This window comes from Pelobates fuscus, chromosome 3, assembly GCF_036172605.1.
Source record: "Pelobates fuscus isolate aPelFus1 chromosome 3, aPelFus1.pri, whole genome shotgun sequence".
NCBI classification, from domain to species: domain Eukaryota; kingdom Metazoa; phylum Chordata; class Amphibia; order Anura; family Pelobatidae; genus Pelobates; species Pelobates fuscus.
In genome coordinates this window covers 46019700-46035491 of record NC_086319.1, presented here as the reverse complement: position 1 = coordinate 46035491, position 15792 = coordinate 46019700, and positions in this window count along the sequence as shown.

The window sequence follows — 15792 nt, the reverse complement described above, 5'->3', positions numbered from 1 at the left end:
GGGGACGAGGTTCGCCCCAAGTTTCGCTAACTTATATGTGGCCCATTGGGAGTCGCATCATATAGTGGTGGGATCTAACCTTGGGGGGAACCTTGTCCTATGGCGACGCTACATAGATGATGTGCTTATTATCTGGGAGGGCGATCACACCAGCCTTACAGATTTTATTGAGGGCATCAATCAAAATGATTATAATTTAAAATTCACTTCTTCAATACACCATGAATCAATGGATTTCTTGGATTTGACTATATATATCGAGGAAAATACATTAAGAACTAAGACATTCTTTAAAAAAACCGACTGTAATACTGCTATTAAAAACAACAGTCTACACCATCCATTATGGTTGGATAATATCCCTAAGGGACAAATAATCCGTATGAGAAGAAATTGCTCCGATATACATTCTTTTGAAGAACAATCTCGAATCATAAAAAACAGATATGTAGAGAAGGGATACAATAGGAAAAAAATCGACATAGATATACAAAGTATAAAAACAAAGAACCGATCTGAATTTTTAATAGATAAACAAAAGGGGAACCATAACCGGGGAAAGTTTGAATTTGCATTTATAACAAAATATAATATGCATGCCAAAAAGATTGAAAATATTTAAAAAAAACACTGGGCAATCCTTAAACAGGACGAAGTATTAGGCCAGATTCTACCAAACAAACCCCAGGTCATATATAGCAAAGCGGACAATCTAAAATCTCAATTGGCCCCTAGTCTTCTAAATACCAACAAACCAAAGAAACATTTTTTGGAGTCCTCAAAAACTCCCGGTTTCCATAAATGTGGAAAGTGTTCCACATGTACACATTTAGAAAGAAAGATTGTCGATTTCAAGGGCACATATACTCAAAAAACATACCAAATTAAAACATTTTTACATTGTACTGCCACCTATGCCATATATTTGCTCCAATGTGGGTGTGGGGCACAATATGTAGGCAGGACCACCCGTAAACTGCATATTAGGTTCAGAGAACATTTTCTCAATATAAGAAACAAAAAAAGCGACCACAGTGTTCCCAGACACTGCAATACATGCAGTTTGTTTGAATGGTCGACTTTCCGTGCCTTTGGAATCGACAAGATAGATGTACATTGGAGGGGAGGTAATAGAATGCAGGAGCTAATTAAAAAAGAAGCAGAATGGATATATAATTTAAGAACACTAAAAACCGGTTTAAACCAAGATATTGATCTAACTGGTTTAATTTAATAATATACAGAGTAACCTTAAAAACCATCTTTCTTCCATCCTAATATTCTTTGACTGCTTTCCCCTTTTCTACATACCCTTATCTTATTTATGGTTGTTTGAAACTTATCTATATCCACCTATATTATCTTGATGTTTGGATATAGTATATTATATTTATTATATGGATACTAATTTTTATTTCTACTTTATAGATGGATGTTGAACCATTTTCACTCCATATTTGTATAACCATATCTATGTATTTTATTGTATATATGTTATATAATTTGCAAAGTTTTCTATGTATGTTTTATAATTCATATGCATATAATCCTTGAAATATATCTAGTCATTGCTAAATACCTGTTTATGCTGTTCCATTATACATTATAGGTTGGATTTTGAACTGTATGCTTAGCTTTTTTATTTATTTTTTATTTTTATTAGTATTATTTATTTCTTGTTTTACATTTTGGGCTTCATATATACACAATCCTTTGAAGCCATGTATTCTGATATTACAGAGTATATAATGCATTGAAAAAATTATTTTTCATTGGTTCTTCATGATGTTCTGCATGCCAGTTTTTTTTTTTTTTAAATATTCTAAGGACATACAGTTCTCTGTTTTGCCCTATTGATGTGTAATGGGAACCTATTGTCTAAGGGTTGTTTAGGGGGGAAACCTTTTCTGCTGCACCACCTTTTGTGCCAGCAGATAGGGACTCCCCCCTGACCAGTTTGTACCTGAAACCAGAAATGATGTCATGCGTTCCAAGGTGGAACGCAGGAAGTCTCTGCTGCACTACTATTAGTACTATCAGATAAGGGCTCTCCTCGATCAGAATGAACCCGAAACCGGAAGTGATGTCATGCGTTCCAAGGTGGAACACAGGAAGTCAAATGGCCGAAAACCGGAAGTAACATGTGACCGGAGAATTTTTCCCCGCGAAATTTGAAAACTGATATGGTATATAAACCATGAAGATTACAGCATATCTACATCCCTGAGGAAGTCACTATAGTGACGAAACGCGTTGGATACTACACTCTGGACATTTTATGCTAATAACCAGCACTGTTATTATAGTCCATTCCATTTTATTTTATTTTATTGTTTTTGTGCATCTCCAATTTTGGATCTCTTTCTATCACCATCTGGAGACCAGACCAAAACTTCATTATGGAGACATGCTGTTTTACCACTGATTTTCTGTAAGTGCAATCTTTGTAATAAATTTTGTAAATTTTATACAATCTGCACTATTTCTATTTTCTTTTATTCCTGAGCCAAAGTGATATTGCCATATAAGCGATTGAATCTGGAACTTTTCCTCTCCATATATTACGAGACAGACACCTGCTTCCACTGCTATCCAGTCTCTATCATATACATCTGATCCTTCATTTGGACAATACCCCTGACAGGGTGACAGGCGTGATTACCATCTCTCTTTTGTAAGTTCTCTACCACGTGCAAATTTATCTTTGCCTTATTTACTTCACCATATTTTGTATTTTTGCTATTCAATAGATTCCACGTTCACGATCAGCCATAAACAGGTTGTATTGTTTTGTACCACCCTCTACCTGTGTATATCACCCTTGGGGTTTTATACACGCTTTTGTGCATATCAAAGGACCCCCTATCTAGACATATGGCAATTTAGAGAGTTAGCTTATATTTAAACAAGGCCACTTATGTGTGACTTCTCGCACCTTGCAGAGCTTTTGATTAATCAAAGGATCAATCTATATGGTAAACCATCTGCCCCCTTTGAAATTACTGTGCAATTTATTTTATCCCTTCTGTCATCTGATCTCTACCAAGTGATCAATTCATTTAGGCACTACACAAATTACATTAATTGGCAATATTCTATTGTGCAACAATTAATTATGCACCCTTGGCGTGACACATGTTAACACTGGGTATTTCTAAACTCAGGGCAAAATTTTGAAACTATTGAGCACGGTTGTATTTGCGTAACAAATTGCTAGAAAATGTGTGTTTTTCAAAATGTTTTCATCATATTTTATTTTATAGTAAATTATATGATATGATGAAAATAGTGGTATCTTTAGAAAGACCATTTAATGACGAGAAAAACGGTATATCATATGTGTGGGTACAGTAAATGAGTAAGAGGAAAATTACAGCTAAACACAAACACTGCAGAAATGTAAAAACAGCCCTTGTCCCAAACGATGAGAACATTGAAAAACGGTCTGGTCACTAAGGGGTTACACTGGCTACATCCCCTAATTGGACATAGCAGATTATGTAATAATATGCATAATAAAAACTAATAATATACACTTTTTTTATTTAAGATATTTGTTTTAAGTATAAGTGTACCTTGCTATTAAAGGTTGGTGAGGTTCCTGGCCATCACTGTAGACCAAATATCACCATAGAGTGAATCACATACTTTTTGCATTAACTAGTTAGACAGGGGTAGGCAACCATCAGCACTCCAGATATTTTGGACTACATCTTCCATGATGCTTTGCCAAAATTATGGCTATAAATGCATTAGGAGAGATGTAGTCCACAACATCTGGCGTGCTAAAGGTTGCCTACTCCTGTCAAACTAGTGTATTTAAAATATTAAACATATTTGCACTATTATACATTATATGGCTATCAAGACCAAAAGAAGATGAAAAGGCAAAAATGATAAATAAAAAAATGCTACCACCGTACATATTGCTAACCTTAAAACAGTGGAGATAAAGGAGACTCATCTAAATATAACTGAAAAGTGTAGTATTAGTGAAGAATAATAAAGCAAGGTATTCTTGTATAAGGTACCTGGAAATAGCATTACAAACATCCAACTGATGAATTATCCCAAACAGAATATACTCATTCCTTTGGTATTTGTGTACGCCTTAATTCAATATCCGTGAAATACAGATTTTTACAAGAGGATCTAATGCAATTCAACTTGACATCAGATTTCAATTCTTATTAATTATATGTTATCAAGATAACTTAGGGACATGTAAATGCCATGTTGATTTACATTAAATGCTCTATCAGTCATGCAAATAAGAACCATGTTTAATGAATTATAGATTGGTTTTGCATTAAGAGCATCCATAGCATCAAACACAGATCCCATATTTGGGTCACTGCTGGAGCTTTATAAGATTCTACAGACATACACGAGAGGCAGAGGTGTCAAACGCATTTATGAAGTTTAAAGGAGGCACAAAGGTATCATTAAAATTATATATCCCACCCATTATTTAGTTTTTTTTCCAATCATATCTTTTTTGTTTTTAAATTAATTTCTTCTCCACAAGTTTTTTATTTTTATTTCATCTTGTCTTATGCGTCTGTTTCCAGATCTATCTCAGTTTTATCAATCAGACCCATATATACAGTTGCAAGAAAAAGTATGTGAACCCTTTGGAATGATATGGATTTCTGCACAAATTGGTCATAAAATGTGATCTGATCATCATCTAAGTCACAACAATAGACAATCACAGTCTGCTTAAACTAATAACACACAAAGAATGAAATGTTGCCATGTTTTTATTGAACACACCATGTAAACATTCACAGTGCAGGTGGAAAAAGTATGTGAATCCTTGGATTTAATAACTGGTTGAACCTCCTTTGGCAGCAATAACTTCAACCAAACTTTTCCTGTAGTTGCAGATCAGATGTACACAATGGTCAGGAGTAATTCTTGACCATTCCTCTTTACAGAACTTTTTCAGTTCAGCAATATTCTTGGGATGTCTGGTGTGAATCGCTTTCTTCAGGTCATGCCACAGCATCTCAATCGGGTTGAGGTCAGGACTCTGACTGGGCCACTCCAGAAGGAGTATTTTCTTCTGTTCAAGCCATTCTGTTGTTGATTTACTTCTATGCTTTGGGTCATTGTCCTGTTGCAACACCCATCTTCTGTTGAGCTTCAGCTGGTAGACAGATGGCCTTAAGTTCTCCTGCAACAAAGATGCCTTAAGTTCTCCTGCAAAATGTCTTGATAAACTTGGGAATTCATTTTTCCTTCGATGATAGCAATCCGTCCAGGCTCTGATGCAGCAAAGCAGCCCCAAACCATGATGCCCCCACCACCATACTTCACAGTTGGGATGAGGTTTTGATGTTGGTGTGCTATGCCTCTTTTTAAGCACACATAGTGTTGTGTGTTTCTTCCAAACAACTCAACTTTGGTTTTATCTGTCCACAGAATATTTTGCCAGTACTGCTGTGGAACATTCAGGTGTTCTTGTGTAAACTGTAAACATGCAGCAATGTTTTGTTTGGACAGTAGTGGCTTCCTCTGTGGTATCCTTCCATGAAATCCATTCTTGTTTAGTGTTTTACGTATTGTAGATTCGCTAACATTCACCTCATTGAGCAGTCTGCGCTGTGCTCTTTCAGTTATCTTTACAGGACGGCCACTCCTAGGGAGAGTAGCAGCAGTGCTGAACTTTCTCCATTTATAGACAATTTGTCTTACCGTGGACTGATGAACAGCAAGGTTTTTGGAGATACTTTTATAACCCTTTCCAGCTTTATGCAAGTCAACAATTCTTAATTGTAGGTCTTCTGAGAGCTCTTTTGTGCAAGCCATCATTCACATCAGGCAATGCTTCTTGTGAAAAGCAAACCCAGAACTGGTGTGTGTGTTTCATAGGGCAGGGCAGCTGTAACCAACACCTCCAATCTCATCTCATTGATTGGACTCCAGTTGGCTGACATCTCACTCCAATTAGCTCTTGGAGATGTCATTAGTCTAGGGGTTCACATACTTTTTCCACCTGCACTGTGAATGTTTACATGGTGTGTTCAATAAAAACATGGCAACATTTCATTCTTTGTGTGTTATTAGTTTAAGCATTGATTGTCTATTGTTGTGACTTAGATGATGATCAGATCACATTTTATGACCAATTTGTGCAGAAATCGATATCATTCCAAAGGGTTCACATATTTTTTCTTGCAACTGCATGTTTATATTTCTTTGTCATTGCTCAGTCTTTAAAAATCAAAGATAAACAAATAAAGAATCAGAGACAAAAAGACAAGAAGGAAAAATACTGAACCAATCTAGAAAGAAAGAGAGAAAACTGCACATAAGAGTGAGATACAGAGATAAAATTAAAAAGATAAAGACAGACTAACTTATAGACAAAGAGAAGCTGGAAAAAAGTTTTAAAGGCAGACTCAGAGATAAAGTGCAACAACCAAAAAATGGAGATACAGTCTAACTATAAAGAAAAAAAATAAAAGCTGGCATAGAGCAGTGGCATTTATCACTAAAATGGTTATGGGGAAAAAATGGATACTTTCCTATCCTCCCTGAGCAGTGCCCCAACTTCTCTACCCACTGCCGATGTTTGGGATCTGGCCAACATTACCCCATTTACTCCTGCAATACATGAAGCAACAAGCATGGCAGTTACCTGAATTGTGCAATTTTTATGTTGGGACTCATTGCTTAAACCTGCCCTAGATGTTCCTTAGTGCCTTACCAGCCGTCTTCCTTTTAAAAAGTCATTAAATAAGCAGACCATAAAGGCCATCACTGGGAAAATCAGACCCAGTTGACTCATTTATTCTCACCAACTACTGCCCCCCCCAGCTCCAATTTTACTGCTAATCCTCATATCTATGCGGGGAGCTGTCTCACCTATCACTTGAAGTTACCTCACTTTATTGCCTGCTTTTTATATCAATAACTGGCTTGCAGATATTATAAGCCATACAGTTTACTGTACACCTATCGCTAACCATAGCCCTAATCCACACTCTACTACACACTTATAGGTTTGGCTAACCGTTTGTTTTGTTATCTTTAAAAAAAAGTGCAATAATCTAGACACACTCAACTGATCCATTGTTCATATATTAATTTGCTGTGTTCTCTTTATTTGTTTATGTATCTAAATGTACTGCAAAAATTAAAAGAATGAAAAAAAATGACAAAGTGAAAACTCCAATATCTCTTTCCCTACTGAATTTAAAACTTCTGGTCTTTGTGTCTTCATCCAATCCTATAACGCCTGATGAACCTTGGACTTTCAACGTGACCAAGTTCCAACCTCCCGATCATTTGGTACATCTAAATTCTTTAAGATCTTAAATTACAATATTCTATAGCTTCTTCCGCCAGACTCACGACCCATATAGCTCTTATATATAAAGGTCTTATGTTCTCCTGTCTTCTGGTGGAAGCACCCAAAGCGCCATATGAACTAAAGGCAGAAAAGGTATCTCTGAAATAACAAAAGTCTATTAGTGTACTAATACACAAAAAGTAACACAATATAACAAATAAGTGTATAACACCACGTTACTACAATAAAATGTAAAAATGAAAAATATAAATAAATACAAAAAGATCTACAAAATAAATAAAAAAAATTCTAAATTATTTTTGTTTCCTTACTTCTTTACTATACTCTTGTTATTATATAAAAAAAAAAAACTTTTTTGGGCAAACCCTTTTCTCAAAAAAAAGGTATAATAATATACAAGTAAAGTAAATAGCAAACAACTTAATACTAGAAATCCCTGTATATAAAACATGCTAAATCAATATAAACATTAGGACCTCTGGGAACTTGATATTCAGCCAAACAATCCAAAAGCTTTATCTTTGCGATAACTTTTTCTCCATATTCCCTCCTTGCGAGTATGTACGAATCTGCTTAATGGCCATACATTTAGAATATTGCATATTAAAATTAGTTCATTTATTTACCAAATATTTATCATATATTTATATGTTATTTTTAACTAAATTATTTTAATTTTTTTTTTTAGCTTTTTAATAGTTCTTCCCACATATTGTGCCCCGCATGGGCATGCCAGTATATAGACTACATACTTAGAATTTCAATATAGGTTGTTTTTTTAAAAGGACTCTCCAGTGGAATTACTGTATTTACAGAGAAAATGCAGTGTTTACATTACAGCCTAGTGATAACTCCACTGGCCACTCCTTAGATGGCTGCTAAAGCTGCCATTCGGTGTCTCCACCCTCTGCATGCAGACACTAAACTTTCCTCATAGAGATACATTGATTCAATTCATCTCTATGAGGAGATCTGATTGGTCAAGGCTGTGTGCTGACTCTGCCACTGATCTGCTTCCTTGACAGTCTCAGTCAATCCTATGGGGAAGCATTGTGATTGGCTCAGACCACCACTTCTGTTGATGTCAGATGACAGAGGCAGTTTACAGGCAGAGCAAGCAGCTTCAGACTTGAATACAAGTTACATTTTTTTATATATTTAGGGAGGCAACGGAGGGGTACGGGGGATTAGATGGTGGTTTTAACACTAAAGGGTCATGGATTACATGTTTGTGCTCCTGACCCTATAGTGTTCCTTTAAACTACCGCTAAATATTAACTCCTACTCTACACTAACACTCTTCACTACAACCATACACATTAACCCCTATGGTATGGTAACACTAGCAAATAACATCTTGACTAGTACACTAACACTAAACCTAACCTAAAAATATTATGTAATATAAAATACCTATAATGGTGAAGCATTTACCAGGGGAAAATATGCCATGTCAGGGTTCTTAACACATTCATAAAACAGAAGACCTTTGGTATTATTCTACCCTAATTCACTTCATTGTTATACATATTCTCTCTCTCTCTCTCTCTCTCTCTCTCTCTCTGTCTAAATATATATATATATATATATATATATATATATATTCCCATACACCAACTGAGTACCTCCACCAAGTCAGTTTCCTAACTTTGGTTCGGTTCAGAAATTCCGGTAAGTAAAAAAAAGTCAAGAAAACAAGCACTGCGCTCAATCTCCCATCACTCCTGGGCGGCAGCAATGACCATAGTACACATTAGCCCCAATACACACAGTAAAAACCAAAGAAAAAAGTTACCTGCACTCTTCCCAAATCCCTATGCATATTTAAACAAATAGAGGTTATTTAGTTTCTCCAATGGCCATGAGAGAGTTTAGCCCACCTGCCACATCAAGGCAAACCTCTCAGGTGGGTTCTATACTAACATTTCTATAAGAACTATAAGATAATGCCAGGGACTAATGAAAGTATTTAGAAAACTGGGCAGACTAGATGGGCCGAATGGTTCTTATCTGCCGTCACATTCTATGTTTCTATGTTTCTATTTCACCTTGCTTCCTTGAGCTTCCGGCAAATATATCTCTAATGAGACAGAAAGGGATAGCTCTTTTTGACTTGTAACAGGACTCAGGGACCAAAGCAGGGACCATAGCAGCCAACCAACAGGTCTGAAGAGTCTGTTACTGAGATCCCTGAATAAACCAACCAGTACACGTATTTCCCTATAGAACTAACACACTGAGCTTTGTTTTTACTCAGGATTAGCCCATATGCTCACTACATTAAAGTCATTGTGACAAACTCAATCTAATACAAATAACCAAATCATATGGAGAAACATACAGGAACTCATAATAACACAATAACATATTTATAAAGGGGTGGGGCATGCAATAACTAACCCATGCAGAAATCATAATATGCAAATCTACCTGAATATGCAAATTAACAAGCCTTGCTATGCAGGTAGTTCTTACAACTGTTTCAAGATTCTCACAACTAACCAATGGCGCTGTATAGGCTCCACAGCCAAATTCACCTGGTTGATTCAGAGCATCAGCTGTACAAGCTGTACAAGAAAGCACCCTGCACATATAATGGGCACAGGGTTATTTAAACATAGGAGTCATTCAGGAACCTACCTAAAGTGTCCATATTATGTTCCCAGTAATATATTCTATATGTAAATAACATATTAAATTAGTATCTTATAGTGCCATTTTTATTGCACTACCAGTATTTTAGAAAGACAAGCTTTCGGGAGAGCTTCAGACTTGAGAAAACAGAGGATCTCCTGAAAGGTTGTGATTCCAAAATTCTGTTAGTCCAATAAAAAAGGTATTGCAAGATACTGTTTTACATCTGCATCACTGGTCTAATTTGGCTGCGATCTCTGATCACACAAAATATACACATGTGTGTGTCATGATTTAGGCAAGGTTATGTGAGTTATTGTATTTCTTGTTTTTATTCTTTACTTAAATTTTTTCTCTTTAGAATACACAAAAAAAATAAAAAGAATAACAACCAATATTCCAGGACCAGACATCAGCATAAAATGCACCTTTCCTTCAATTAATCTATCTTCAATTTAGTGTGCATTATAACAGATATCAAATACAGACAGTAATGAAAGAAAATGACAGGCAGAGTTCACTCTATTATGTTATTGCTATTTTTCACATACTACGAATTGAATAGAGAACAAGATTTTAGTCATTTGCACAAGGGCGAGGGGACCATTGTTTAAGATTGCTTATCCAATTATCTATCTTACTTATTTTTTTTTTGGCAAAGGCAGAGGTTATTCGAATGTAATTCTTCTCCATAGACAGTTGCATTATGATTTGGTTTTTGACTTGTGCCCAAGAAATAGCTTGATTATCTTTCCAGGTGTGGGCAACTACTATTTTACCAGCAATAAAACAATATATAATTAAGTATTGATCTGATTTTCCTAAATTGGGCCACTCTAGATGGAGCAGTCTAGACCCTTCTGGATTTTAGGGAGATTTTTAATACCCATAATTTCCAGAAAAGCAAATACCCAAATCCACATGTTCTGGATCCCTATACAGCTCCACCAGATATGTTCGTAAGTACCCACTGTGTGGTTGCATCGCCAACAGATGTCAGAATATGTGGGATAGATCCTATGCAATCTTTCTGGAACGTAATACCACCTGTTAGATAATTTATAAAATGTTTCTATGTAATTTAAACAATGTATAGTTTTTGTAACTAGGTAGAAGGCCTCATACCAACGGAAATGTTCGCAACATCTCTAGCCACCAGATTTCCTTTCTGGATTTCAATAATTGTGATCTGTAAATATGAACAGTGATAGTATGTCTGATCAGAGGCATATTAACCCCCACCTTTTATTGTGTTTGCCAAACCATTTTATTTGTTCTGGGTCTCTTGCCCCTCCAAAATAAAAGAGTCAAATAAAAGAGTCAAAACTACTTTGGATCATAGTAGGTCAACTGTCAGGGATTTTAAGAGGGATCATCTGAAAGAGGTATAGCCACTATACTTATGCACATATAGTATTCATTCTGCCTAACCACAAAATATTCTCTTATTTCCACTCCCTCATTTTGGCATTACTTTGTCTAAATAAATAAAGAAAATGTATCTCCATTGTCTTGTCTACATGTTTCACAATTTTATCCCCAAATAATTGAAACTCTTTTTTGCCCAAATGAAATAAAATTGAGATTGAATTCCTTCAATATCTAATTTATTGACATTAAGTGACATCATAGTAGATTTAAACATATTTCATTTAAAATTTGAGATGAGACTAAAGTCCTCAATTTCTTTCATAAGGGCTTGTAGAGAATTTATGGGGTCTGTCATAGTCACCAGAATGTCATCAGTGTATAGATTAATCTTGGCTTATTTATGGTTGGCAGATAGTCCTTTAATCTCAGGGCATTCTCTAATATTTGCAGCTAGGGGTTCTATAAATAAAAAAAAAGTAAAGGGAAAGGGGACACCCCTGTCTTGTGCCGTTGGCGAGTTTAACCAGTCTGCAGTAATATTAGGTCCTATAGTACAGGCCGAGGGATTTTTATACCTGTAATACCATACTTCCTCAGTGTAGCCTTCATGAAATCCCACCCGACTCTGTCAAAGGCTTTCTCAGTATCCAGTGACAGAGTCAGGAGGGGGAGGCATCTCTTTTTAGTGAGATCAAAAATATCCACTATTCTTCGAACGTTAAAGGCGGAGTTTCTACCTGGGACAAAACCAACCTGGTCCTGATGGATTAATTCCTCTATTATACAATTTATTCTGTTAGATAGAATTGAAGCAAACATTTAAACATCTACATTTATTAACAAAATAGGACAGTAATTTTTGTCCTCGGTAGAGATTTCACCTGTTTCAATATTGGTATTATATTAGCTCTGGTCATTTTGGCTGAGAATCCTTCTATTTCGATAGTATTATTAAATATATCAGCTAGAGCTTTGATAAATTTGTGACTGTATAATTTGTAGAATTGATTGGTAAATCCATCAGGACCAGGGGTCTTATATTTTTCCAGTTGGGCTATAACCGTTTGTTTGTTTTTCAATAGTAATGGGTTGGTTTAAAGCATCTTTCTGGTTTTATGACAGAGTAGGAAGATAAATCCTTTTCAAATACTTATCAATTTGTTCTCTGTTTACATGTAAGGTCAAATTATATAATTTAGAATAGTAAGCGTTAAAGCATTTACCGATCTCTAGAGGGTTTGTGTAACTATTACTTTCCTCTATTAATTTAAATACTCGATTTTTTGTATACTTCTTTCTTAATTTTTTTGTCAATAATTTATTTGCTTTTTTGCTCTTATAATAATAATTCAATTGCAATTTGTCTATGTTTTTTGCTGTTTGATCCAACAAACATGGTTTTTGATTTGGTTTTGAACTAAAGTCATTTCAGATATAATTTATTTTTTTGGGAGTATCTTACTTCTCTCAGACAGATTGTATAACTTATGGTATAAGGATGATATGTTTAAGCCTTGTATTTTATTGAGTTTAATCTGTAACTTAATGAGGTGCCCACACATGACAGCCTTAAAGGCACACCAAGTATTAATTGGGGATGCGTCCTGGAGATTATTATCAAGAAAGAAATGTTCTATTTTCTGTTCCAAGTATTTGAAGTTTTTTGTATGTTTCAAAAGAAATCATTAAGCTTCCAGGTAGTTATGTTTAATTGTGGAAACGTGTTCTGAATTTCCATATTTAAAATACTATAGTCAGACCACACGTTGTCGAATATCTATTCTTTTAACCTTATCACTAAGAGAGTTTCCACAAATCATATCAATTCTCCAGTAAGAGATGTGGCCTTTGGATAAATGTGTATAATCCCTGTCAAATGGGTGATTTAGTCTCCATATGTCAAACAAATTATGATGAAAAAGTATATTATTAAAAATGTTAGCTTGTTTGATAACTAATTTGTTCGGCTTAATCCCTTCAGGCATTTTTTTGCCATATCTGGGTCTAGAATAGAATTAAAATCACCAGTGATTATACATATACCCTCTTTGATTTCCTCCATTTTGTCGAGAATCTTTTTCAATAAACAAGTCGGGGTGTTATTTGGGAGGTATGCATCTACCAAGGTATACTTAATGTCGTTGATTAGGCAAACAACATACAAATAACGACCCTCCTCGTCTGAGAATTGAAAAAAAAGATTCTTCAAGTCCTTTATATTCTGCAGAATTTGTGTCTTGTCTTTTTTCTTCTTTCTTTCATCTTGTGTTTTAAGTCCAGTTCTTTTGTTGTATCCAGCTTTTTAGTTTATTGGGAGAGTCAAATGATTCCCATGCCCCATTCAGGCATACTCTCAAGAAGGCAGAAGAACTCCATCGAAACTTAATGTTGTGGGTTTTTAAGAGGTTAATCTCTGAGAAACTTTTCCTTTTTATTCTGGTGTTGTATGAGATTGTAGCTAGATTCTGGCTTATTTAGAGTCCTTAGTCTATTGTATACTTGTTCCTTTATTTGATAAGAGATGAAATGTACTATGACATCTCTTGGAAGTTGTTCTGGGATGCCTTTGGGTTAAGGTAATCTGTAGCACCGATTATTTACTGGATATTGGGTTGGTATATTAATTTCTAGCTTCTTATATAGATCTTCTAAATATGTCTGTAACTTTTCCAATGTCACTTCTTCCGAGATATTACAGAATCTTAAATTGTAGCTACTGGCACGGTCTTCCAAATCTGCCAGTTTCTCTTCCATTCTGATGAATTTCTGATCCATAGCTAGTTGTATTGATTTTATTTTGTCATGCTTTGCTTTCATTTATCCAATTTTGTCTTCTAGACTATTTAGTCTATTGACTATAGCCTTAATATCTACTTTAATTTCTTCTGCATTCCTTTTAATTTGTTCTTTAATTGTCTCCACCATAGAATCCAGACAATTTTTTTAAATAAGTAGGAGAGACACTTTCTTCTGCATCTGCTTGAGAAGCAAAGCTGGAATTCTTTCTGAGCTTAGATTTGCCATTGTTCCCTTTGTTCCTTGGAACTTTTAGGTGAGGAAAAACCTGTCATGCTTATATCTGTTTTATTTTCCTTTTTATCTCTTTTAGAGATGTGGCTTTGGTAGCCATTATGTAAGAGAGAGAGAGAGAGACAAGAAGGTAAAAAAATAAAATAAAATAAGAACCACCTGCAAAACTGTCTGTATGCAAAGGTATCAAAGTATAATGATCCAGCTACCAGATGTTCAACTCTCAGTTAAGGTGTCCAGTTAAGTGCTCAATAAGGGCACCATTGCTTAGATTTTATGCAATGTATTTTTAGGTAGTCCTTTAAAGGGTGGTAACTTAATATAGAGTAACACTTCCAATAAGTTTTTCAGTTTTATTCTGGGGTTACAATACTAAATTAAATGCTTCTCTCTTTTTCTCAGATGTATTTGGCTATTTATAGATAATAGAGAGAGAGGCCATAGTCTTACAGCAGTTTAGCATAGCCAAGAACAAGTATTGAAGTACTTAACTTGTTACTGGAACCTGCTGTGACTTATTGTGATTTACAGCCTCCTTAGGTTAAGTGTGTCCCAGCTCCTCCAATCTCTCTATTCATCCTGGAAGGTATAGACAGGTACTCCCTCCTCTCTGGGTATCCACAGAAGTAACTTGCTGAATTTTGTAGCTTTTTTTCCCTCAGCTTACATCCACCATCGAAATCCCGCAGGTCAGCGTTGTTTCAACGCTTCCAGCTTATATTCATTCCCGCAGTGGGCCCGATCCGCCCCACCTCAAGTCGCACGCACGATGTGCATACGTGCTAGGTCATCGCGCAACCCCTACTGTAACTATATTCTATAATTTTTTCGGTGTCTTAGAGTTATTGTATTTCTAATGTTAATATTGAAAAATCACTGAAAAGGTAAAGTAATTATTTCCCAGCGCAAATTTTTTTAGCTGGATTGCAGTTGTTATCTATCCAATTTGTTCCATTTATTGCTTTCTGAACCAGGATCTTTTAAAAATGTAATGTTTCCATGGATAATGGTAATTGTAATTCTCCTTGTTAGTGTTAGATATAGCTGTGGTGCAGTGAACATGCGCAGTATGAACATCTCATACGTTCTTTAAAACTAGTTCAACAAACCTTTATTTGATTTACCCACATGTGCTTTTTTGCATTTATAAAGGCTCACAGTTTGTAAGGGCAAACTACAATGAAAGAGATATAAGCTAAGGGAATGCACGTCAGTGTGTTTGAATGCCTGCTATATTTCATCATTGAGTTGCTTGTCAAAAAAAATCTATACTATGGTCTCCTATTTTAGTGAAATGTAAATGGTGGAATGGAAACCATAATTCTTTATGCCAGTGTAAATCAGATGTGCAGGACTGATTTAGCACACTATTTATTTTCAATTAGATTTTTAGGTGCTATATAAATAAGTCTCTCAAAGGAAGAAATGATTGTAAA